This window comes from Stegodyphus dumicola, chromosome 2, assembly GCF_044657685.1.
Source record: "Stegodyphus dumicola isolate Sdum_Otavi_A_Nest chromosome 2, ASM4465768v1".
NCBI classification, from domain to species: domain Eukaryota; kingdom Metazoa; phylum Arthropoda; class Arachnida; order Araneae; family Eresidae; genus Stegodyphus; species Stegodyphus dumicola.
Genome location: NC_140769.1, coordinates 182534687 through 182561603, shown reverse-complemented (window position 1 = coordinate 182561603; position 26917 = coordinate 182534687). Strand labels below are relative to the sequence as shown.

General features: G+C 33.2%; 1 long non-coding RNA gene across 1 annotated transcript; it reads right to left on the bottom strand.

The window, feature by feature from the left end:
* Positions 1-11872: 11872 nt before the first annotated feature.
* Positions 11873-26439, bottom strand: LOC146998667 (uncharacterized). Its single transcript, XR_015039344.1, has 4 exons — positions 26346-26439; positions 17562-17671; positions 15479-15521; positions 11873-12004 (listed from the first exon to the last, which is right to left on the bottom strand). It is a non-coding gene; the product is annotated as an uncharacterized LOC146998667 (long non-coding RNA).
* Between the last annotated feature and the right edge of the window lie 478 nt (positions 26440-26917).

Genomic DNA, 26917 nt, shown 5'->3' with positions numbered 1-26917 from the left:
GTGACATGATCGAAGATTCTTTGGAAATAATCGCTGTCATCGAATGACATGCATATTCTATTTAAGTAATCATAGTCATCAGCTTTTAATATTCGTTGCAAATAATCATTGTCATCGAATAATCATTGTAAAGGATTATTCTCATCGGATAATCATTGAAAATAATCTTTGTCGTTACATAAAGGGGCATAATAGCTGATGTATAAAGAATTGTACTCAAATTCTCAATAAAACAATCGAATATGTATTGCAATTTATCATATGATCATTATTTACAGGAATGATTCTTAAATGATTTCGACCTACGGCTGCTAATGACGCCGAGGAAAACTTGCGCAACTGTGACAAAAAGAAGATTTTAAAATACAATAAAAGCTTGAAAGCTAGGAAAAATGTCTGAATTTAATTTCCTTTTGTTTAAATGAAGCTTAATGTTTTTAAAGAAAACTGAATATAACGTCATTGTATGTCGAAAATCTTTCGTTAATATCAGTATTTTAAATAGATAGCTGCTTTTGGCAACTTTTATGTTTCACCTTTGGATACGTGACACGATATGCTATCGCTACGTTAATTCCTTTATTGAGATTTTGAAATTTTGTTATATTGAAATAAATTTAAATCATAAACTCTAATGTATTACCTGAAGTGTCAAAGGTCTTTGTTTCCTGAGTTGGCAAGAAAAATTTATTTACGAATCGCTGGTTGCTTGGAAAGAATGAATACATTTTCTTCATAATGAAATGTTTCTATGCAGTTTATGCTATTCTAATTTTATTTATAAAAATTTAATTTCTTATATTGTGTAGTTCCTTTCTGAGTAGCAGTTTAAACTTCTGTAGGTATTTAACGTAATTTAGATGCAATGTTACTTTACTACAGTTACATAATTTTTTTTTCAATTTACTAAAATGCCTGAACGCAAGAAGACAGCACAAATGTTACAGCGAGTTACATAAAAATGAAGTAAGAAACACTAGGAAACTCAGCAGGCAAGTACAAGAAAACTTGCGAGCTTCAAAAATGAATGAAGATACAACTAGAAACTCAGCAGGCAAGCATAGTGACAAGAAAGCTTACACATTCAAGAAAGTGAAGAACAAACGAATAGGGGTTCCAGCAGACAAGCAGCAACTCAAGAAACTTCGCGTGCTAAAACTGTATCAGAAACTAGTAGAACACACAAAAGACATTCAGAAAACCAAGAAACACTGCGTGCTCCGGAAAGGGAAGCCGAAGCGAAACGGAGGCCCATTAGATAAGTGGAACGGCAACAGAATATGCGCGATGAAGAGAAGCGATGAAGATAAGTTGCGCGATGAAGATACGTTGCAAGTAAACGAAGGATACAAGACTCTCCGCGTCACCGTAAGATTCGACAGGAAATACCAGAACAGCTCAAGAACCTGCATAAACAACTCAAGACGCTGCAGATTACGAACAATTTCGGTTCGAAGAGGCAGAGCTTGTACGAGAAAACAAGCTTCGCAAGAACGCATTAAGTACTCTTCACAATGCAGGAAGTTTACTTTGAGCAACACACTGTATACATAGAACTGGTAGACATATATAGTAAAGATTTTGCTTTGGCAACAGCCCCCTAGTAAAATGTATGAAGTTTATATTGGTATCTCACAATACCTGAACGAAATTTTTCTATTTACTTCTTCATTTACTATTTCCTTAAATTTTTTATCAGTAATCCTGTCTATATATTAAATATATCAAAATCAAAAAAATTTAATTAATTATCTTTAAATGTATCTAAGTAATGAAAACTTCGCCCCTGTTCATACCGAAACAACACGATGCAATTCTAAATACCTAGAAAGTAAAATGTATTCAGCAGACTGTACAGCAAGCGACATGTATAAATGGTGATAACACAAGAATGGTATTTAATGTTATATACTGGCAGAGTTGTAAAATAAGAACATATACATCAGTGTTTTAAAAATACGAATTTTGCATCAAATTGCAAAACAAATATCTTAAAATCTGCCTTTTCATGCATAAGAGTTCAGCATTCGGAAAATTATATTTTCGTAAACGGTTTAGCAAAAATAACAAAAATTATTGCCTTGAGAAATGGATAATCTTGGTATGAATCCGAATTACGCCAAGACTACCCGTCAATGGTTGTTTTGAACGCGCCCTTAATGTATATATATATATAACCCTTAAAAAACGTAAAGTGAGTGAATCTACTATCCGAGTGTGTAATAGTATGATAATGCTATGTCGTATGAACATAACTTCTTGCATTGTAAATAATCTGTAATATTATGATAATGCTATGTCGTATGAACATAACGGTTTGCATTGTAAATAATCTGTAATAGTATGATAATGCTATGTCCTATGAACATAACTTCTTGCATTGTAAATAATCTGTAATAGTATGATAATGCTATGTCCTATGTGTTGAAGTATGTTGTAACAGTATGTTGCGCTATGTCCTAAACGTTGTTAGTGCTATGTCCTATGTTTACTGTAATCAGGTCCCCTGTGTCCAGAGAGCTAGTACATGGGGGCTATACCATTTTTGTCAATGGCGATGGCGTGGTGCCCGCTGTACTTGTTCCTGTCCTGTCCTGTCCTATCCGAGTGTGTCTTTATGTCTTGAGAATTTAAGAAATAAGAAATGCATTTATCAATCTGGATAAAGCTAACGCTATTGCCCGAATAACAACGTTTATTTAACACTTGATATAACCAATTTCATATACATCTTGAAAGAAAAACATAAATTTCCTAATCAGATTCTACCAATTGCAGAAAAAAGACAGAAATAATGGAATTTCTAATAACACTACAAGTAACATACCGAGGAATAAATTGCGCGGCAAAACTGATGCAATCTACAATATGTAAACCAAAGAATTTAGGTTCCGCTATAGAAATGCAATAGAATGAGAAATGAAACTATGATGAGATTTATAATGAAAAATTTACCATAAAGTATTAATATATGATATTAGTAAATATATACTTTTAATACTACTCATTTAAATATGCTGAAACTTTCATAATATTCATTACTTACAAACGCTTTTTCATCCATCGAAGCATAGCACAAGCCATTCTCAATTCAGTGCTGGTGCACGTCAATAAAATAAGGATAAATCCAAATTTTCACAAAACATCAATCGCTTTGACTCGTTTCTCAAAAACGTTTACCTACAAATGCAGTCTTAATATATCACATCAATATAATTCTGGATCATAAAATCTCCAAACAACGCATTAAACGCAAAAAATCGCATTAAGGCAGAATGAAGAATTTTCACTCTTACAATGGCTTTTACAACAATATACAATAGAATCTAATTTCTAAACTAAGTGTTCATTGTTACACCATATTTCATTCTTGAGCAATCTTTCATGGTTGTTCAGTAATTCTAACTGTTAACTGGTTTAAATCGAATTATGATTTCATATATATGCACAGACTTATATATGTATATATTAATACGTATCTGTAGTAACATACATCATCTTATTATATGTAGGCGCATAATTCTAAATTAATTATACTAGTCAACATAATTTATATATTGATAGCATCAGACTTTAAAAATTATTTTTACTATCTGCTTGCTAACTATTATATAATTACGTACAGTGGTACCTCGACATACGAGTTTAATTCGTTTCGTAACCTTGCTCGTATCTCAAAGCAATTTTCCCCATTGAAATAATTCGAAATGCCATTAATCTGTGCCAGCTCTCAAATCACGACCTCAGTTGTTTTTGTTAAGTGTTTTCGAATAAGGAAAATGTATTTTCTTATTCAAAAACAAGAATAAGAAATATGTATTTTCTTATTCAAAAACAAGAAGAAACAATTATTTATAAATAATAAATACATATTCTATAAAAACATAATTAAAAGAAAAAGTGAAGTGCCTACGGAAGCGCTTAATTTTTGTCTCTGGTCTTCGCTTTTTTCGTCATGCTCTGCTCATTTTCACCCGCAGATCGTTTAAAAAACTTTCGAAGGAGGTTTGTTTCTTCCTCCGTGTCAAGGATGCACGACTAGTTGCAACTTTTTCGCGTTGATTTTTATTCACGCACTCTACAACTCTCTCCCACATTCCCAAGACCTAAGATCACGCTCTCTAGAAGAATTTCGGCTCGACAGCAGTTGTCGCCCAACAGTGGCGGAGGGGTAAAATCGCTGAGCACTGGTAGTTTCAAACTGGTTTCGATTCTAGGCGAATAGGTTGACTGCATGGGAGGTTTCGGAGTTTTTCCTATGTGTAACGTGTATATTAGCCAGATTCCCTTAGAATGTTCTCCACGAAGGCATCCTTCATCCTAGGCAGATAGCGCAAGTGTGCTTCGTTATATTTAACTAAATCAAACCAAACACCAGAATTGCCTGTGTGGCACAGACAGACTAAACACTTGTCGAGCACCGAAGCTAGAATCCTAAGATTCGAGGACGAATACGAAGGTTGTAGAAACCGGCTTTCCTATCTCCATGCCAGAAAACCGCTAAGCGGAAAATATTTTCAAGTTTTTTGTGGTGAGTAGGCGAAATAAAGCAGGATTACGATTATCGTAGGATTTACGTTATAATCATGATGGTAAAGTGATGTAATTATATTAAAATCATGACCAGTATATGAAATTATTCGTCAAAGTTTTGGACTGATTTTGGTATATATGGTTCGAAGGTAGCATTTATGACATTGAAGCATCCTTTTTGAATATTTATATAAATATGTCGCGAGACTGCTCAACTAAGGTGAGATCGTTATAGTCAAGGTCGATTATGCTGACATTTTCTCAAGTCAGTAAATTGACCAAAGTATTATACTTTGGTACTTTAGTTTTACACTAATGTTGAGAGGAAATAAATGTTTCTTTGCTCTTATCTGTTCCGTAATAGAGTTCCAGGTAGAGTGTGATATATGTAGGGATTATAGCGATGTTCAAAGTAAAAGGTATACAGGAAAGAAAAGTGACAAAAAGAAAAATGTGCCTTAAGTTATAGTTGATTTCTTTCTTTCAGCAAATCATGTATATTCTAAACGCGATCGTCTAATACTATAACCAAAATTTATCAAAACATCGCGGCATAAAAATACATAGCAACGAATTTTCAAGCATAATTTTTTTTTATAAACTAACATATTTACATTTTTGTGAAGTAGCATATTTACATGTATACGAAATGAAAAATAGATATGAGGTAATAATAAAAAACTAAATAAAATATGCTCCCAAATAAAGACGTTAAGGCAATAATTGCTACACAAAGACAGAAAGTTGGTAACTAAACTGAGAACTTTTGCGGCGAAGACATTTATTAGTTCAAAAATCCATAAATATGTCAAAATAGAATAAATTCTATGTAGAAATGTTAGCAAAGATACTGTTACGAATTTGGTATTTAAAAAGCTAATGTTAGTTCAATTATAAATTAAATGGTTTTATTTCTCGCGCAGTGCAGCGCGTGACGAATATTAAAAGAAAGCTAAGCAGGAAAATTGAAAATACAAGAGCGCGTGCATTAAATAAATAAATATCTCTTTTCGATTTCGAGAAAGTACTGGAAAATTCTAGCGCGTGATTTTAAAATCTTATAAAAGGAGGAAAACATCTCAGTTCGCAGTAGTTGCTTAGTTTGTTGTTGTTTAGAAAACTGCTCTTGTTGATTGTAGCGAATTCGCGTATTAGCGTTCTTTAGCTGTTTTGAATTACGTTCTATTGGACATTTGAGTAGTTAAAAGATAACTACTGTGAGATATTATAATACTGCATGATAATTTGAGAAAATTTAAGCATTTTTGTTGTGATAATAATAAATTTTTGTTCATTTTTCATCGGACTTGTGCATTCATTTCATAACGAACTCGTACGCACGCAACAATTTTTGGTGTCAGAAGTGGGATTTGAATGCCAATAACAAGAGCGATGGAAGAGCAATTAAGGCAGTTGATCTCAGCCTTTGCCTCGTTGAAAGAAGATATGAAATCTAATCAGGAAAGGATTGAAGCGGGACAAGAATCCGTTAAGGAAGAGATAACGGCCATTCAAGCTGGTCAATTAACTTTTAAAGATGAAATAAAAGCCGTACAAGTAAAGATTGAAGAAAGTCAATACGAAATGAAAAGAGAAATTGCCTGCATAATGGAAACCAAATTCGATGCTATGGAAGGCAGAATAGATGTGGTTGAAAATAAAGTTGGGCAAATTGAAGAAAAAGTTTCTTCCGTAAAAGGTCAAATTGAAGAAAGAGTTTCTTCGGTGAAAAAAGAAATAGAAGAAAGAGTTTCTTCTGTAAAAGACCGTATAGAAGAGCGAGTTTCTGCCGTCGAGCAACAAATTGATGATAGGGTTTCAGCCGTTGCGAAAGAAGTTAACACTTTAAAGAAGAGCATAGCGAACGAAAGAAGCAATTCTGAGGGTTTTAAATTCTTACAGATGCCTGCTCGTCCATCTCTGAAGATATCCACATATGATGGGAAGACATCCTGGCAAGTGTATAAAACACAATTTTCTATCGTTTAGGATGCGAATGGATGGGATTCCCAAACTAAGGCCTGCCATCTCGCCGCTTCTCTGAGAGCAGACGCAGCGGATATCCTGCAGACGCTTCCAGAAAACCAAAGACTTGACTTCGAAGCTTTATCCGGCGCATTGGAACTGCGCTTTGGCGAGAAATGTTTAAAAGACTACAGCAGGCTTCAATTAAAATCCCGTCAACAGAAGCCCACCGAATCACTCCAGGAACTCGCCACAGATGTTGAAAAGCTGTCCCACCTCGCCTTTACGGAGTGCCCGAGAGAAACGAGGGAAATCCTGTCCCTGGAGTACTTTATCGATGGCATCCGGGATCCCGAAATACAGAAGGCTCTACAAATGGCGGATGTTAAAGATTTGAAAAGCGCTTTAGTGTACGCCATGAAATTCGAGGCAGCCCAGCAAGCCACTCGTCGAGATCGCCACCCCGTGAGAGCTGCTCAAGTCCAGCAGCCAGAGAATCAAGTCACTGCTCGTCTAGACGATTTAACTAGACAACTCAACGCCTTGAGACGGAATATTGGTGATAAGATACCGACCGTTAAGTGCTGGAACTGCGGTGCTGAAGGACACATACGACGAAACTTCAGAACACCTCACGGCGCGGATGTTAAGACCGCTCCTAGCAAGCAGCAGGGAAACTAATTAGTGGCCATCTCGTGGGGCGGAGGTTGCCAGATAATGAAAAGCCCCAGTTTAAAGCGCTTCAGATTTCTGCAGTGAGAGGCGGCAGTAATGGACTTTTTGTAATAGGACATATTAATGGAGTTCCCTGCAATATGACAATAGATACAGGAGCCAACGTTACCATCATCCGAAAAGATTTGGCTCAACAATTGGGAAGCAAACTTATCTGGACGCCGCCCTGCGTTACCCTCCAGACTGTGTCCGGTGAGAAGATCGATATCGCGGGGAAAGTGAACGTTAATATCAGGTTTGGAAGTGCCGCTTACCATCACATAGCATATGTAGCAGACGTTACAGATCCTTGCATACTCGGATTAGACTTTTTAAGGAAATATAATTTTTCCTTGGACTTTAAAAATAATGAATTGCATTCTGCGTCTGAGCACATAACGTTATTTGGAATTAATAATGCAGAAGTTAAATCTGTCCACAGAATCATAGCACAAGACAATATCACAATACCGGCAAGAACAGAAATTTTACTCCCTGGATCTATAGCCGAAAACAGAGATTTTCGCTACGGCATCATAGAATATCCCAATAACTGTAATACCCCGAAAGGAGTACTAGTAGCCTCAACACTCGTCGACTTATCGAGAATGGTTATTCCTGTGAGAGTTGCCAATGTAACTGAGAAGGCGCGAGTTATTAAGAAAGGCGACGTGGTTGCAGCATGTACTCCAGTAACCAGCGTTGAAAGAAAGAGCAACATCCCAGAACCCGTGTCCTCAGAGAGCATTACATCGGAGTTATTGCAGAATGCGTAATTAAACGATGAAGAAAAGAATGCTGCCGATCGCGTCATTAAAGATCTTCAAGTTGTTTTCTCCCGCTCGTCTTCTGACGTGGGTCGAACTAGTTTGACGCAACATAGAATCGATACAGGCGATCATCACCCGATCAAGCAACATCCAAGACGCCTACCGTTTGCTAAACAGGAAGAGGTACGAAAACTTTTAAAGGATATGGAAGAAAGCGATGTTATCGGGCCTTCAGCAAGTCCATGGGCATCTCCCATCGTTCTTGTCAGAAAGAAAGACGGCTCAACAAGATTTTGCGTTGACTATCGCCGGTTGAATGAGGTTACGAAGAAAGACAGTTACCCTCTTCCTAGAATTGACGACGTTTTGGACACTCTTTCTGGAAGCAAGTGGTTCTCAACACTTGATTTAAAGAGTGGGTATTGGCAGGTAGAAATACACCCTGATGACCGAGAAAAGACGGCATTTACTACGGGACAAGGGCTTTGGCAATTCAAGGTGATGCCGTTTGGACTGTGTAATGCGCCGGCAACATTCGAACGTCTTATGGAGACTGTTTTGAAAGGCCTTTCCTACGTAGCCTGCCTGATATACCTGGACGACATCATCATCGTCGGAAAGAGTTTTGAAGAACATTTAGAAAATTTTAGGAAGGTGCTTCAGAAACTGAAAGAAGCCAATCTGAAGCTGAGTCCCGCTAAATGCAAATTGTTCCGAAAGGAAGTGACTTATCTGGGACATGTCATCTCTGCAGAAGGTGTACGCACGGATCCTGAAAAGGTATCAGCGGTTAAATCCTGGACACGTCCCGAAAATGTCCATCAGCTGAGAAGCTTCCTAGGGCTTTGCACCTACTATAGGAGATTCGTGAAGGACTTTTCTTCCATCGCAAGACCCCTTCACAAGCTGACAGAGAGCAAGCAAACGTTCTTGTGGACAAAAGAATGCGAGGATGCATTTAACAACTTAAAGGAAGCTTTAACATCTGCTCCAATCCTGACGTATCCTCAGCTCGACAGACCATTTATTCTCGACACGGACGCGAGCAATGAAAGTGTCGGTGCGGTTTTGTCCCAAGAAATAGACGGCCAAGAACGTGTAGTAGCGTACTGGAGCAAGTGCCTGTCTAAACCGGAGAGGAATTACTGTGTCACCACCCAGGCAGCATGCATTCGTAAATTGAACGAGAAAAATACGTGCAATTTACGAATGGCCTTTCGTATAAAAAACGTTCAAGTTGAACGTAAAAATATCATAAAAAGTGTCCAGTGGCAATTACTATATATTTACGTATATTTTTACGTTATACAATACGTAAATTTTACGTAAAATTTAGGTATATTTACGCGAGAGAGTGCTGTTCATTCGAAACTTTTACGTATAATATACGTAAATTTCAGGGATTTACGTATATTTTCAGTAAAAATTTACGTATATGTATCGCATATACGTAAATCTCAATTTTTTGCTTCACGTATTACGTATATATTTAGTAAAAATTTACGTAAATTTCCCCGATTTTTTACTGTATATAAACGTATATATTAGGTAAAAATTAAGGTAGATATTGCCCGTATTTTACGGTACAAAAACGTATATATTTGATAGAAATTAACGTACATATTTCCCGTATTTTGCGGTACAAAAACGTATATATTTGATAGAAATTAACGTATATATTTCCCGTATTTTACGGTACAAAAACGTATATATTTGATAGTAATTAACCTAAATCTTCCCTATGTTTTCTTTGCATATGCGAATGACTGGTAAAAATTTAATCCGATGTCTTCTCCACTTTACTGTGTATAAATGCATTTTTGGTAAAAAATTTGCATAAATCTCCAGTTACCTTTTCACTGCATTTTTCGTAAAATGTACTTATTTTAATCTCATATTTGTTATATAAATCTATGCAAAAACTTTCTGCATGCTATGATTAAAAGGTAAAATGTCATTTTTATAACAAATTCTTACATATCTGCCTTTTAGTTATGTACAGCAATATGGAATATATATAACTGGAAAATTTAAATGCACTAATAAATGCCAAAAGAAAAAATTAAATTTCTATTAAAAAATTATGTAACACTTAAAGGCTGAAAATCACTTTTAATATTTCATTTCAAAGTGACTACAAAATATGCAATAAATATCGTAAACATCAATTCTGTTTTAAATCAATTAATGCTATCGTTCATTTACATTTTTGTTTACTAAATTCATTTCATAAATTTAAATTTAGTAAACAACTGTAGCAAACAGTCTACACTTCAAATAAATTATTTGCTTTTCCGAAGGACATTTTCTTATGCCATGTAAATGAACAATAGCATTAATTGATTTAAAACATAGAACTCAGGTTTACAAAATTTATTGCATATTTTGTAGTCACTTTGAAATGAAATATTAAGTGATTTTCAGCCTTTAAGTGTAACATAATTTTTGATTAGAAATTAATTTTTTTGCATTTAAATTTTCCAGTTATATATATTCCATATTGCTGTACATACCTAAAAGGTGGATATGTAAAAATTTGATATCAAATTAACATTTTATCTTTTAATCATAATATGAAGAACATTTTTGCATAGATTTATATAAAAAATATGAGATTAAAATAAGCACATTTTATGAAAAATGCAGTAAATAGGTAATTGGAGATTTATGCAAATTTTTTACCAAAAATGTGCACTTATACACAGTAAAGAGAAGACATCGGACTAAATTTTTACCAGTTATTCACATATGCAAAGAAAACATAGGGAAGATTTAAGTAAATTATTATCAAATATATAAGTTTTTGTACCGTAAAATACGGGGAATATCTACGTTAATTTCTATCTAAAGTACAATATAGTTAATTACCAAATTCAGTAAACATCATACATTTAGATTATTTGAATGAGTGTGTTAAATTTTAAAATTGTTAAATATAATCAGGAAATTGTAGAAAACTTACCTTTTCCAATAATTATGAAGTTGACTTTGTTATTTTCCTTGAAGATGAATGTTTAATGTCACAAATATTGCATTCATATCTTCAGATAATACACAAATATATACATATTTATTTATTAAAATTAAGTTTATCCAAAACATGTTAAAGAAAATATTAATTTGGATGTAAGTTAATCGAGTAACTTCTGTTTTAATTATACACATAATTATGATATGTAAAAATTTTACATTTATCAGCCAATCTTGCAATGTATTGTAATCTATTATTGTTGTCTTTCTCAGTTTAAAATCTTATAAATATATTAGATCAGTACTAAAAGTTCACCTCTACAAAAGAAATGCTTTATCGAGGCATTTTTAAAAAGTTCCCTTTTACAATGTAACTGTTAATTTCATAAATACGTTCATAAAATTATGAAAATTCAAAATTACCTAAATATGTTCTTTATTTTATCTTATATATCAGATAAAATTTTAAAAAGTTAATTTGTTTAGGAATATTGAATTTTTTAATATTTATCTGGTGACTTTTTCTATAACATTATTATGTGGTGTGTTGATGTGGACATACCAATTATTTTTTTCATCAAATAGCTTTATTGTATTAAATGATTTAAAAGGAGGCAACTGGACAAAAGAAAGCAATTAGAAGTTGGCTATTTTATTAATTTGTTGTCAAATGCTGTGCATTTTAAATTATGCTCATATGATGACAATGAGTTATTTAAATTATAAAATTATTATGAACATATCCCACATAAATTAACAAGTATCAAATTTCAAGTTGTTTGAAGTATTATGAGCTGTAATACTTGCAAAAGAAATACACATGAAATTAATTTAAGAATTAGGTTTATTTTACAGGTTTTCGAAAACTGCAATTACTGTTAAACAATAAAAACCAAGATTAAATCTGAAGAGCATATTTTTTTTTCAATAATAAATTCAACATAAATTTCATTCAGTTTCGCCATATTTGTTCTATAGTTCGCTGTCTTTAATATCCTGCTCGATTTTTGTAAAAGTGAATTCTTTGTCACCCAATGTTTTGAAAACAGCTCCTAAACAAGAAAAAGAAAAATTTGTAATAATTTCAAACTTCAGATGTTTTCAGTTTTTAAATATAGTTGAAGTATTAAAAGATGCATATAAAATGCACTGAGTATTTCATATTTAAAAATTTACATTTCAGTAATTAAAAATTTAAGTTCATACTATCACACAGTAAACTTCAATTATATACCTTACACAATGCCTATAATTTCAAGTAAAAAATATCTAAAGATTTGCTTAGAATTGCAAAGTTAAGAAAGTCTTTAATGGCTATGTTTGTATTTAAGTACATGAGAAAAAACTTAATTTTCTATTAATTATATTACATTAGCCTTTCCAATTTTACTCCTACATATAGTAAAGAATATTCGCTTTCTTACAGATAACTTTTTCTTAAATAAAGAGTAATCAGAAAACTAATCACAACACTATATACATATAACAGAATACTTCAAAAACTTATACATGTCATTAACATATGTATATGCATTAACAGGCTATTTTACACATTTCAATAAACCAGAAACCAATACACAATCAAGTTTCCTCCAAAATAAGAACATAAATCTTTAATTATGATAACAATGGCATCTCAGTTTGCAATATAAAATATTTCAAGTCTACATTCATGTGCATTCTAAGCAAACAGAAAGCTGAATAACAATAAAATTATAAATACCATAAAAAAGTTAAAAGCCACATAGAATGATAGCAAGACTAAATAAAGTCTTCCTTCAAAAATCAATTTAAATTCAAAAATTTGCCTTCCTGTTTAACATCCCAAAATAGGGTTACTGTTTCACTAACTAAATTTCCTGTCTTGGCAAAATAAAAATTGTCACTTCTGTTGCAGGAAATATTTGCTGCAAACTTTGTATGCAAATAATCCAGTGAAAAAAATTTAATTGTGGCTTGAATATTTTCTTTATTAAATAAATGAAAAATTCCCACATAATATTAATTTATGATCCACATGAAGCTTTTTACCTCTACCATATCATGCAGCTATTTTAAAATATATACTCTCATATAAAAGCCACAGAATTTTTTTACCAATATTAATATGGTATAAATCATTTCTTCTAAAAACAGCCCAAAAATTTCTGAATTTGATACCCAAAACATAATTCTACGTAACTGTTAATGTATGCATTTGCTTGCATATACTTAAAATGAATTATACACACAAAAACTTAACGTAACATAATAACTTTAATAAATTCTTAATTAGCAGGATGATTTGATTAAGGCAAAATATGAAAGAAATCTACCTGATGTAATAGTTGTAAAAGATATATTTAAAAAAAGCTAATACTGTTTACCTTACACATGGCAGAAATTGAGTAAACTGTATGCAGCTGGATTATTTATTAGGAATAGAAGTTAGATCAAAGTACCAGTTCTGGAAGGCTTTAACAATTTGGGTGCAAAGAAGCATCTCAATTTAAAAAAAGAATAAAAGCTAATAGAATTTTATAACTTTTACAATCTAGTACAAATATTAGACACATACACAACACTAAACGCCATTATTTACTTGCATATTTTAATTCTTTGTGTACTTTACTCCTTAATTTTTCAGGATATGATTTAGAAACAGAGTTATGGTTAAAAAAATATTGCTGAAACTGATAAGTCCTTTGAATTATATACTATAGTGCAAAGAGAGATGGAATATGTGACTAAATATGATAAATCAGATTACAATAACATTAAACAAATAACATGAAAAACTGAAAAAAGAAATTTTATTTGAAATTATTTTTTAACTCATGGAAAGACAGACAGTATTTCCAACTTATTAAATTCAATTACATCTTACCTTTGTCAAACCAATATTGGTACTTTTCCATTTTGCCGGTGCAAGCGATAAAGTCGCCCAAAATGGTACAACCGATGCCAAACAGATTATCCTCGCTGGTAATCTTTTACGTTTCATTTTCAAAACACGTTGCAGCTATTTCTATCAGATTGAATGTTTCTTTCAATACTGGGATACAATTACATCGAATTTTTACCAGATAGTTTAATTTTATGTCCTAAGGCCATTCATGGTAATTAAATCGATTAGGATGCAATCACACTCTCACCCAAAATTATAGAAAAGGCAAAATCAAGGGTTAAATTCATCAATTCTAATGAGAACGCACTAGCAAAGTAAAGCACTGCGATTTTACATAATTTCTGAGTAAGCTATTCATACGAAATGAAATAATTCTTGCATTTAAACTTGTATTCCAAATTAAGATTTAACTTGAAATTAATGTAGATAATTACTGAGAGAATTAGCGTAGTTTAACATGAGATGAGATCACTTGAGGTCACGTGATATGAAACGGCGAATCAGAATGTTGTACCATGAAAGCATAGTATATTCTTAAATTAATCTCTTTTTGCAAATACAAATTAATGTCTTTCTACAAATTCATTGTCTTTATTTATTATCATTTTACAAAATTTTAAACGATATTAAAATGTTTATGCTTTTAAAATAAAAATTTCTTAGAACTAACATTTCTTAAAATTTTTTATGTGTATACTGTGTGTTGTCACCAATAAAGTCTGCTTGACAAGATTTGCGCCGGCGAAACAGAAAAGTACCCTGATATTTTTAATTTTCATAAATTAACTATTTTAGGGAGGCTTCGTAGCACAGTGGCTAGTGTATCACGCAGCAGCACCAGAGGTCCCGCGTTTGATTCCCAGGCCAGGCAAAGTTGAAATAGCCTTTCATCCCTTGAGTGGATCGATAAAATTAGTACCAAGTTCCATTTGGGACTTAATACCAGGGGGCCTGAACAAGCTGACCACTTATGCAAAAACACCACAGAGCTCACTATCTAGAAAGTAGATATCAAGGCATTGCCAGCCATGGCTCTCTAAGGGCTGTTTGTGCCATCCAGTTTAGTTTTAAGTTTTACTATTTTAGTAACATAAAAATACATCTGTAACAGGTTTGGTTTAGGTTTATTTGATTACTGCAAAGCACAATAGGGCTATCTGCCTAAGGTGAGGAATGCCTTCGTGAAGGACTTTCTAAGGGAAACTGGCTCGTATACATGTTACACATGGGTAAAACCACGGAAACGGCCATGCAGCCAGACCGTTTGCGGGATTCGAACGTCGAACCGAACTACCAGTGCACAGCGACTTTACCGCTGGGCCGTTGGCGAGCCTTCTATTACACAGGACCTGTGTGTGCAGGATCACCTTCGAAATTAAGAGAGTTGTATTTAAAATCGGTTCTAAACTAAAGCTGCTTTCTTGCCCAATTTTATACTATTGAAAATACCGGTAATTGTCAAAATTATTCGTATTCAATATGTGTACGATTATTAATGAGCTGCCAAATCGCAGTTAACCATCTAATATACTACATTCAACGTTATTATTTTTCTTTTTGAATGTCAGGTTTTCATTATTTCTGCCAATATATCTGTAACAGGACATAAATATTGAGTTAATGTAGAATAGAAAATTACCTTGCAACATATCCAATACGACTTAGTGGCAGTACTTCATTCTCTAGAAAAAAACATTTTAAATTATTATACTTAAATAAAAAATTCATATTTGTTACAGCAAAACATCATTAACACAATAAACCAGAGTTGAATGCAAATCTAGTTTAACTCCATTCTTGAAAACTAGTTTATTACTTTCAATTTAATTTAAAAATAATAAAAAAATAAGGTACGTATTACGATGACTACCTAGATATCTCCCCTAAACTGGCAATCCTTGTAGGTTATACAGGTTAACCCTAACGTAGGTTATAGAGGGCACTAAAATAGAAAGTATTAATTCCACACTAGGGACTAACATTTAGTGGGAACAGTTTGAAAAGTGAAACGGATATTTATAGTGAACCAATGCAAAACAAAAACAATAGTCCTTTAGGGACAAAGCCCATTTGGAATAATAAATAAATTAACAACTTTTAGCTATTTTTTCTTCTTGTAAAAAATAGACATACAGAAGATTTTTAGAAAATAACAGTACTTTAAGCATGCATTTTCCACATATTTAACGCAATTCATTCTAGCTCTGTTACAATACTGGCAAAGGTACTCCTCTGTTATTAGGACGGGATTCAGAAATGTACAATGAAACCTCGAGATACGAGGAAAGTATAAGCAAAATACGAGCATTGACTCGAGTAATGAGCAATGAGCCAGGCTATTGGTATGGGTGGTGCCATTTCATTATCCGGCTCAACTCAAGGAATCCCCTCGTCAGATCATTCAGTGTTCTTTTATATATGTGTTTCTGCACTTGCAAGTTAATTGTTTTGACATTTAACGTGAAAATAATTATTTTAAGATGCCTCGCAAGAAGATTGTTGCCTCAGATAGTGCTGCAAAGAAAAATAAGAAGACCATGGCCGTCAATATCAAGAAAGAAATTATAGATAAACATAAGCATGGTGACGGAATTGGCAAAGACTTGCAGCCTTTCAACATCGAAAATCTACACTATTCTGAAGAAGCAGGAAGAAATTAAGAAACTTGATTTAGCCAAAGGAATTATCGTTGCTTCTAAGCACCATAAAAGTACTCCTAAATGTTCAGAAGCTGTTGTTGGTGTGGATTAATGAGGAGTTAAAAAGTTGGTAAGAAAGTTAAACTATGGTTATATTATTTACCAGTGTTATTTATTAGGAAAAATTGATTTGATATTAAAATGTTGATATATTTTGGGGTGTGGAATGGGTTAACTGAATTTCCATTATTTTCAATGGGGAAGCTCGTTTCTAGATACGAGAAATTTGCTATACCAGTTGAATGCTGGAACGAATTAAACTCGTAGATCAAAGTTCCACTGTAGATATGTAAGCATGTGTATATGCATGTATGCGCATATATGTGTATGAATATACACATACATACATAAAGAATATACACATGCACACACGAGCACCTACATTTAAAAATGCATGCATATAAACACACATTTCTGAATTTGGTCCTGATAACAGAAGAATACCTACATGAATCATAGGATTTACATTAATCAGTTTTATTAGAATTCTTAAATGCAGAGAATTTCATCTTCACTATCCGAAAATTCATTTTCATTTCCAGATGAAACTATATCAGGACAATCTCATTTATATTATTTCCCTCTAAGAACTGAACATTTTTAAAACCTTTTCTATTCCATGGAAAACTAATGCTACATTAAACATATATTTTCTAAATCTGAAAATTTTAAGTTAGCTTAGAAACTGTAATCATTCTTAAAAAAGTTTGATTTATGCAGATGTTAGATCAATAAAATTACTTTCCTGTGAAAAAGTAATATGGCGTTGAACAACATGATTTAACACATCAAGATATACTAAGTGAAAATTCCTGAAATGTTTTATTTCTTGGTATCTCACTGTGCAAGAATTATATAAATAAGACTACCTCCCTTTTTAAAAAAAAAATGTTTAGTAAATACTATGAAGAAAATTGGTTACATTATTTACAGTTCATAATTAATAGAAAATAAATCATTTCTTAGTTTATCAGAATTTATTTTTATCACATTTATAAACAGTACTAATTTAAACAAACATACCATTATGATTTCAATAATTATGAAATAGAAAATCCAAATCTGCATCTTTGATGGTCTAGTAGATTGGACGTCTCGTTTACTACAATTCAGCAGGGTGCTGACTGCCCAGACTGTAATATATATATATATATATAAATTTACAAGGGAAAAAGCAACAAAAATATAAACAATTTCTTGGTTTTATATAAGCATTTCTGCACATTTACAATTTTAATTTTTTTAACTATCTAGTTATATCAAAATACATGATTTAGTAAAATATAATTCAAATAATTTAAGGTATTTTAGATCAAATACTAATTTTTCAATAAATTGTTTCATGCAAGTCTAATAGTCAACATATCTATCAAGTTTTGACTTCGAAAATTATGTTTAGAGCTGCAGTAATAGTAATAAATTTATTCAAAACTGAAAGTAAAGCATTCTTACTTTAACTATTATTTTCTTTCTTTTTTTTTAATCTTTTAAAACAACAAAATAAAACAAACAAAAAAGAAATGCATTCATGAAAGGACTTAGGACTTACTTATTATTCATGAAAGGATATATTTCAGTAATTACAAGTGCATGAAAATTCAGTAGATTTGGAACAAAGTACCTGTGTTTCTATTGCATAAAATTTCCTGTTTTAATAGCACAATATCTTTGAGTTAAAGATTATATATTAAAGCAAATTTATAAAACTAAATTCAAAAATAAGGAATTAAATTATTTTTAGGGAAAACACTAAGCAAATAAAAAAATTTTGAATTTCATAAATAAATGAAAGTTACATACTGATTCAGAAGTCAAACAAGAAAAATCAGCGTTAATTCACAAAATTTTCACAGGACTAGTTTCGATGGTTTTACCGAACCATCATCTTCAGCTGCAAAACCGCAAATGAACAAGATAGGAAATAATGTTTAGATAAGATAAGAAAGCCTGGACAAGAATAAGCAAGTGGCGCCATCTGTTGGCGAAACCAGAACTAAAACATAATTTCTCTAAAAGCCGAAGGCAAATTTGGATTGGAATTAGGATCGTTAACTAGAACAGAAAGATTTTTATGAATGTGAAATGCCTCTAGAAAATCCAGTTCTCCAATGGAAGATGTTTTTTGAATAATTTTGGCAGCAGAAAATTTGAAAGTGTGATTTTCGGACCAACAATGTTGAGCAACAGAAGACTTCTGTGTTTCCTTTTTTCTAACATATGCCTCATGTTCTTTGACGCGAAATTTTAAGGCTCTCTTAGTTTGGCCAATGTAAATTAAACCGCACTGGCAAGGAATCCTATAAATACCCCAGGAATTCATATCCGGAATGGGGTCCTTGAGTATAGAAGTTGGAATTTTATTGATGGGAGAGTAAACAACCCGAAAGTTAAATTTCTGCAAAATATGTGCAACTTTATAGCTAATTGATGGAAAGAAGGGAATGACAACAGAATTTTTATAATCTCCTAAAATAAGAGTGTGGCTTTTAGTGTGTTGAGATGAGAATTTTTTAACTGCTTGATTAATAATGTTGGGTGAAAAGCCCCTGTCAATAGCTATTGCTTTTAAATAATTTAGTTCTTCATCAAGGGCTAGTTTGGAGGAGCAAACTTGAAGAGCACGGAAAACATAGGAATAAAATGAAGCTAACTTTTGTTTAGTCGGATGACATGATTTAAAGTGTGGTGGAAGGCAAACCGATGAAGGTTTACGGTAAACTGTAGTACTGAAGTTGGATGTGTTACGTGTGACCAGAATGTCGAGAAACGGAAGAGAATTGCAAGTCTCAAGTTCAAAAGTGAACTGAATAGCAGGATCAATAGAATTCATTGTTGAAAGAACTCTATTTAAATCATCTTTATTACCTTCAAACAGGGTAAAAGTATCGTCTACGTAGCGGAACCATGCCGGGAAGTTTAAAGTTTCAAACAATTTTGATTCATAATAATGCATGTAGATATCAGCCAGGATGGGACTGAGGGGGCTTCCCATGGCTAATCCCTCAGTTTGCTTGTAATATTTATTTTGGAAAACAAAATGTGTTTGTTTCAAACAGAGTTGAGTGAGAGAAATTAGCTCATCAATTTCGATGCAAGAGAAATGAAATTCGCGAAGTCTGGTTTCTAGACATCTTAATGCACCCTCCACTGGGACATTGGTGAATAATGATTTTACATCAAAAGAAACCATGAGTAAATTACGAGGAGAAATGTTTTTAACCTTTTTTACAAACTCTATTGAATTTTTTATGGTGTAAATGTTACTTTCTAATAGAGTGGAAAATCTAGAAACTAAATATTTAGCTAATGGATACGAGGCAGTACCTAAATTTGATACAATAGGGCGGAAAGGAATACCACTTTTATGAATTTTGGGAAGAGCATATAATCTGGCACAATTCGCAACAGATGGGATAAGCGAATGTTTTAAGTTGCTTGAAATGATTTGCGAAGATTTGATCGCAGTTTTTATTTTGGATAAGTCCGAAGGTGAAGGATCTTTAGGGATCGGATTATATGGTCCTTCGTTTAAGAGTTTAGTGACACCATCGATGTAAGTGTTCTTATCCATGACGACTATCTGGCCACCTTTGTCGGCCTTTGAAATGACAATATCCGGGTTAGAATGAATCTCGCGCATTGTAGCTCTTTCTCTCGCAGTTAGATTTGGTTTCAAAGGTTTATTATTGAATTTCACATTATGAGCGATAAGATGCCTAATCATTTCTTTCTGTGAATCTGAAACTTTACTGAACTTGAAAGCTTTTTCGATAGGAGCCAAAATCTTTGGAATCGAGGGTTTACAGGTTTGTGAGAAGTTAAAATTATATTTTAGAATTCTCTCTTGTTCTTCTGAAAGACTAACATTAGAAATATTAACTATTGGCTTGATGTTTACAATGGGAAGATTTTTTGAACTACTTGAACTGGAAGACTGTAAAAGAAGTTTTTCGAATTTAACTGCAAGGGTGTTTTTATGACGGTTAACTGCATTCTCCGTTCTAGACCAAGACTTTTGTTCAAGGGCAGTGAATTTTGGATATGTTTTAGCGAGTTCCAGATGAAGCTTATAGAGTTCATGTTCAATTTTGGACAATTGTTGACGTGTATCCCTTATCACGGACCGAAGTAAGGCAAGTTTGCAATTTAACAGAATTCTTGAAACGCGATTCGAAGGTTTTTGATTAGATTTGATTTGAATAAAATTGGGGATCAATTTTTTACATTTAGATTTAAGTAAAAAGTCAAGATGATTCAGGAATTTTTGCCGTTTCAGGCGTAATTTAGTGAAACGATTAACGGATGAAGGCATGATAAACAATGCAGAAAATCAAACTAAATTAACTGAGCAATAATAAAGTACACACAAAATAGCAGAAAAATCCCTCACTGAAATGAATAGAAAACAAAATGTTTGTAAGCAAAATGCATGAAATCAGACAAGCAAAGCACAATATCCAAATGTACAAAACATAAACATAACTTGAAAATTGCAAAAATGTACTCACCGAAACTCCTACAATCACAAAATGGCGGCCACACCACGTGCAAAAGAGAAAGCAAAATGTAAGCCTGTTTGGGGCTTCTATAATTAAGACACAATAACACGCCGAATAAATACTGATTCAGAAGTCAAACAAGAAAAATCAGCGTTAATTCACAAAATTTTCACAGGACTAGTTTCGATGGTTTTACCGAACCATCATCTTCAGCTGCAAAACCGCAAATGAACAAGATAGGAAATAATGTTTAGATAAGATAAGAAAGCCTGGACAAGAATAAGCAAGTGGCGCCATCTGTTGGCGAAACCAGAACTAAAACATAATTTCTCTAAAAGCCGAAGGCAAATTTGGATTGGAATTAGGATCGTTAACTAGAACAGAAAGATTTTTATGAATGTGAAATGCCTCTAGAAAATCCAGTTCTCCAATGGAAGATGTTTTTTGAATAATTTTGGCAGCAGAAAATTTGAAAGTGTGATTTTCGGACCAACAATGTTGAGCAACAGAAGACTTCTGTGTTTCCTTTTTTCTAACATATGCCTCATGTTCTTTGACGCGAAATTTTAAGGCTCTCTTAGTTTGGCCAATGTAAATTAAACCGCACTGGCAAGGAATCCTATAAATACCCCAGGAATTCATATCCGGAATGGGGTCCTTGAGTATAGAAGTTGGAATTTTATTGATGGGAGAGTAAACAACCCGAAAGTTAAATTTCTGCAAAATATGTGCAACTTTATAGCTAATTGATGGAAAGAAGGGAATGACAACAGAATTTTTATAATCTCCTAAAATAAGAGTGTGGCTTTTAGTGTGTTGAGATGAGAATTTTTTAACTGCTTGATTAATAATGTTGGGTGAAAAGCCCCTGTCAATAGCTATTGCTTTTAAATAATTTAGTTCTTCATCAAGGGCTAGTTTGGAGGAGCAAACTTGAAGAGCACGGAAAACATAGGAATAAAATGAAGCTAACTTTTGTTTAGTCGGATGACATGATTTAAAGTGTGGTGGAAGGCAAACCGATGAAGGTTTACGGTAAACTGTAGTACTGAAGTTGGATGTGTTACGTGTGACCAGAATGTCGAGAAACGGAAGAGAATTGCAAGTCTCAAGTTCAAAAGTGAACTGAATAGCAGGATCAATAGAATTCATTGTTGAAAGAACTCTATTTAAATCATCTTTATTACCTTCAAACAGGGTAAAAGTATCGTCTACGTAGCGGAACCATGCCGGGAAGTTTAAAGTTTCAAACAATTTTGATTCATAATAATGCATGTAGATATCAGCCAGGATGGGACTGAGGGGGCTTCCCATGGCTTTTCATTGACAGGGGCTTTTCACCCAACATTATTAATCAAGCAGTTAAAAAATTCTCATCTCAACACACTAAAAGCCACACTCTTATTTTAGGAGATTATAAAAATTCTGTTGTCATTCCCTTCTTTCCATCAATTAGCTATAAAGTTGCACATATTTTGCAGAAATTTAACTTTCGGGTTGTTTACTCTCCCATCAATAAAATTCCAACTTCTATACTCAAGGACCCCATTCCGGATATGAATTCCTGGGGTATTTATAGGATTCCTTGCCAGTGCGGTTTAATTTACATTGGCCAAACTAAGAGAGCCTTAAAATTTCGCGTCAAAGAACATGAGGCATATGTTAGAAAAAAGGAAACACAGAAGTCTTCTGTTGCTCAACATTGTTGGTCCGAAAATCACACTTTCAAATTTTCTGCTGCCAAAATTATTCAAAAAACATCTTCCATTGGAGAACTGGATTTTCTAGAGGCATTTCACATTCATAAAAATCTTTCTGTTCTAGTTAACGATCCTAATTCCAATCCAAATTTGCCTTCGGCTTTTAGAGAAATTATGTTTTAGTTCTGGTTTCGCCAACAGATGGCGCCACTTGCTTATTCTTGTCCAGGCTTTCTTATCTTATCTAAACATTATTTCCTATCTTGTTCATTTGCGGTTTTGCAGCTGAAGATGATGGTTCGGTAAAACCATCGAAACTAGTCCTGTGAAAATTTTGTGAATTAACGCTGATTTTTCTTGTTTGACTTCTGAATCAGTATTTATTCGGCGTGTTATTGTGTCTTAATTATAGAAGCCCCAAACAGGCTTACATTTTGCTTTCTCTTTTGCACGTGGTGTGGCCGCCATTTTGTGATTGTAGGAGTTTCGGTGAGTACATTTTTGCAATTTTCAAGTTATGTTTATGTTTTGTACATTTGGATATTGTGCTTTGCTTGTCTGATTTCATGCATTTTGCTTACAAACATTTTGTTTTCTATTCATTTCAGTGAGGGATTTTTCTGCTATTTTGTGTGTACTTTATTATTGCTCAGTTAATTTAGTTTGATTTTCTGCATTGTTTATCATGCCTTCATCCGTTAATCGTTTCACTAAATTACGCCTGAAACGGCAAAAATTCCTGAATCATCTTGACTTTTTACTTAAATCTAAATGTAAAAAATTGATCCCCAATTTTATTCAAATCAAATCTAATCAAAAACCTTCGAATCGCGTTTCAAGAATTCTGTTAAATTGCAAACTTGCCTTACTTCGGTCCGTGATAAGGGATACACGTCAACAATTGTCCAAAATTGAACATGAACTCTATAAGCTTCATCTGGAACTCGCTAAAACATATCCAAAATTCACTGCCCTTGAACAAAAGTCTTGGTCTAGAACGGAGAATGCAGTTAACCGTCATAAAAACACCCTTGCAGTTAAATTCGAAAAACTTCTTTTACAGTCTTCCAGTTCAAGTAGTTCAAAAAATCTTCCCATTGTAAACATCAAGCCAATAGTTAATATTTCTAATGTTAGTCTTTCAGAAGAACAAGAGAGAATTCTAAAATATAATTTTAACTTCTTACAAACCTGTAAACCCTCGATTCCAAAGATTTTGGCTCCTATCGAAAAAGCTTTCAAGTTCAGTAAAGTTTCAGATTCACAGAAAGAAATGATTAGGCATCTTATCGCTCATAATGTGAAATTCAATAATAAACCTTTGAAACCAAATCTAACTGCGAGAGAAAGAGCTACAATGCGCGAGATTCATTCTAACCCGGATATTGTCATTTCAAAGGCCGACAAAGGTGGCCAGATAGTCGTCATGGATAAGAACACTTACATCGATGGTGTCACTAAACTCTTAAACGAAGGACCATATAATCCGATCCCTAAAGATCCTTCACCTTCGGACTTATCCAAAATAAAAACTGCGATCAAATCTTCGCAAATCATTTCAAGCAACTTAAAACATTCGCTTATCCCATCTGTTGCGAATTGTGCCAGATTATATGCTCTTCCCAAAATTCATAAAAGTGGTATTCCTTTCCGCCCTATTGTATCAAATTTAGGTACTGCCTCGTATCCATTAGCTAAATATTTAGTTTCTAGATTTTCCACTCTATTAGAAAGTAACATTTACACCATAAAAAATTCAATAGAGTTTGTAAAAAAGGTTAAAAACATTTCTCCTCGTAATTTACTCATGGTTTCTTTTGATGTAAAATCATTATTCACCAATGTCCCAGTGGAGGGTGCATTAAGATGTCTAGAAACCAGACTTCGCGAATTTCATTTCTCTTGCATCGAAATTGATGAGCTAATTTCTCTCACTCAACTCTGTTTGAAACAAACACATTTTGTTTTCCAAAATAAATATTACAAGCAAACTGAGGGATTAGCCATGGGAAGCCCCCTCAGTCCCATCCTGGCTGATATCTATATGCATTATTATGAATCAAAATTGTTTGAAACTTTAAACTTCCCGGCATGGTTCCGCTACGTAGACGATACTTTTACCCTGTTTGAAGGTAATAAAGATGATTTAAATAGAGTTCTTTCAACAATGAATTCTATTGATCCTGCTATTCAGTTCACTTTTGAACTTGAGACTTGCAATTCTCTTCCGTTTCTCGACATTCTGGTCACACGTAACACATCCAACTTCAGTACTACAGTTTACCGTAAACCTTCATCGGTTTGCCTTCCACCACACTTTAAATCATGTCATCCGACTAAACAAAAGTTAGCTTCATTTTATTCCTATGTTTTCCGTGCTCTTCAAGTTTGCTCCTCCAAACTAGCCCTTGATGAAGAACTAAATTATTTAAAAGCAATAGCTATTGACAGGGGCTTTTCACCCAACATTATTAATCAAGCAGTTAAAAAATTCTCATCTCAACACACTAAAAGCCACACTCTTATTTTAGGAGATTATAAAAATTCTGTTGTCATTCCCTTCTTTCCATCAATTAGCTATAAAGTTGCACATATTTTGCAGAAATTTAACTTTCGGGTTGTTTACTCTCCCATCAATAAAATTCCAACTTCTATACTCAAGGACCCCATTCCGGATATGAATTCCTGGGGTATTTATAGGATTCCTTGCCAGTGCGGTTTAATTTACATTGGCCAAACTAAGAGAGCCTTAAAATTTCGCGTCAAAGAACATGAGGCATATGTTAGAAAAAAGGAAACACAGAAGTCTTCTGTTGCTCAACATTGTTGGTCCGAAAATCACACTTTCAAATTTTCTGCTGCCAAAATTATTCAAAAAACATCTTCCATTGGAGAACTGGATTTTCTAGAGGCATTTCACATTCATAAAAATCTTTCTGTTCTAGTTAACGATCCTAATTCCAATCCAAATTTGCCTTCGGCTTTTAGAGAAATTATGTTTTAGTTCTGGTTTCGCCAACAGATGGCGCCACTTGCTTATTCTTGTCCAGGCTTTCTTATCTTATCTAAACATTATTTCCTATCTTGTTCATTTGCGGTTTTGCAGCTGAAGATGATGGTTCGGTAAAACCATCGAAACTAGTCCTGTGAAAATTTTGTGAATTAACGCTGATTTTTCTTGAAAGTTACATGCTTTATTTTTTGGCATAAGGTAGATAATATTTCCAGAACAGATTTCTGAACAATTAGTCATGTTAATATTGCCTTCCTTTTTCCATTAAAAGCTATTTCCTGCTTAATTACAGTATGCTTTAAGATAAATATTAAAACGTTTGAGTAAAAATAATATAACTATAAAAAGGTGAGACACATACAAACAGGAGTGACACAAACAGTAAGAAACAGACTAGTGCAACATTTTTTCAATTTATTGATTTGGTATTCTATGTCATTAACAGTACCAAATCCTGAAAATTAATCATTAGGCACGTACACAAAAGAACAACACATGGAAAATCACATTCCCTACACAGACGCTATTTATAAAATTTTATATAAGTGAAGAAAGTACGAGTATTAAACACTGAAAATATAAAATATTTACTTACTTTCTTCAAATAATTAGTAACATCGATGGATTCAGTCACAAACGCCAATCCAAGTACAAACAGTATTCTTTGCGACTTTACCATTCTTTTCGACCGCCATTGCTGACTTCACAAATATCCCGCCACAACCGGAAGTAGAAAGTGTCTGCTTTGCCATTGGTCAGTGAACAAGAATTGAAACGCTTTTTTTTTTCTTTATAATTAAACATATTAAGAAAGCCTCTAAATTAGCATATAAAATACACTTACTTTAGCATTATATAAATTTATATTCACAGCATCTGTGTATTAAGGTAATAATTCAAATTTTCTACGAAAAATAGAAATGTCTGTGTATGCGCATGCTCAGTGTATAAACGTAAATCCGGTTAATTTTTATGTTAGCGTAAAATTAACTATGCAAATTTTGAGTTCATTTAACTGGACCCTTGTACTTATTCTGTAGATCTCCATATTAAGAATGTCTTTAACTGTTTCAGGAAAAATATAAAATGTAATATAATTTTTTATTTACATTATTTATTTATTTTTCACTTATATAAAAATTATTAAAATCGCTATATCATTTTCCC